Raw genomic sequence first — 1,547 nt, forward strand, 5'->3', positions numbered from 1 at the left:
TTAACGTAGTTTTTTGTTTTTATTTATCAAGTTTAAATCAGCCTTGTTTACTTTTAAGTTTCTTTTGCTTAAGCAGCCAAATGCTTGTTAGTTTATGTAAGAGTTTGTGTTATTGAGCGCCTCCTCCTCCCTTGTTTATTTCTGTGAACTATCGTTCTAACGATTGTTTTGTGATTTGTTTTTGAGTTACGGTGGATGGTTCGTAGCTGTACTGTGAACGTTGATGGTCTGCCCGCGGAAGTTCGGGCTTTGGAACGCTCCTTGTCAGACCATCCCCTTGAGCAGCTTTTGTGGATTATTGGAGGACGACCTTTTGGCAGTTTATTTTGGAAACGGCGCTGTTGGAATCTTTCCTCACGACCGTTCGTAGGTGCCTTAGTCACCTGCGACTCTGGTGCTGTAGATCACGGCTCTTCGTTCACTTGCGACCATAGTGTCCGCTTTACGGGGTTCCGCAGAAGCGTAAGCTATTTGCGACTTCTCGTATTACCCCTTATTCCCGTCGGAGGAGCCCACGGGAAATTGGTACCGTCGCTGGATCCCGGTACTGATTACGGATTCACCTGCCACTTCTGCCTTCGTCCTTCTGCATTTCTTCGGGGATGTGTGTGAGCGCTAGCTCGTGAGGAGAAACGTAGGGAGGCAATCGCCAGGTAAGACAGTATAGCTGTTGTTTCGTTCGAGAGCCTTATACACCCCTGTTGTCCTGGCGATCGTGTTCATCCCTTTGGTAGCAGTTTTGTGCTCGCTATGGACTCCTAGTTCGGCCCGACATCCCTGACGTAAGGATTATTAGAACTGTCAGTGTACGTGCAGTACATATATTATATACATATATGTATACATTGTCATAGTTTTTACTTGTGTATATTATAAGTTTATTGTTGTCCTTATTGATTATTGGTAGATAATATTCTATATCTTTAGTTGTATGGCTAGGTAGGTAAATTTAAGGTTTTCCTTGTTTTGATATCTTCCACTTCCTTCAGCCTTTTGTTATTTAGGATAGTTTTGGCCGGCATATATTTGGATCCTCACAGATTTATGAAATATTTATTCTCCTCTGAATTTTGGTTAGGGTTTAGATGTTTAGCTGTAGGGTGCCTTGTGGCTCGTTGAGGACCTGGTATTTAGTCCTCTTGCTTTAAGCTGTTTTGCTGTATGTATTTGACTTAAACCTGCAAGGCTGATTTAAGTTATTTATTTCTGTTTTGTAATAAATACTGTTAAGTTTTTCTGGAGTGTTTTTGTGCCTGCTTTCCTTGAACATGGGTTGCATTTACTGTCTACGATCCTAGCAAAATAAAGTACTTAAGAACCTGTACTAGAACCCCAGAGGTTTGTAACAGCACGTCACTTTTATTTTGCAACATACAGACTTTGCTGATATTGATGCCTATTATGCCTATCGTGGAAGTCTGAAGTTTCTATCTAGATGGAAGTGGGGCCGACTCCAGTCTTGTTGAGAGTGAGGCCTTTAGCCAAAGGATCAGTCAATGGCTGTCTACTGGGACGACACAACAATCGGGGCAAACGCCTACATGTTC

The sequence above is a fragment of the Macrobrachium nipponense genome, chromosome 42, assembly GCF_015104395.2.
Source record: "Macrobrachium nipponense isolate FS-2020 chromosome 42, ASM1510439v2, whole genome shotgun sequence".
In the NCBI taxonomy this organism is placed as follows: domain Eukaryota; kingdom Metazoa; phylum Arthropoda; class Malacostraca; order Decapoda; family Palaemonidae; genus Macrobrachium; species Macrobrachium nipponense.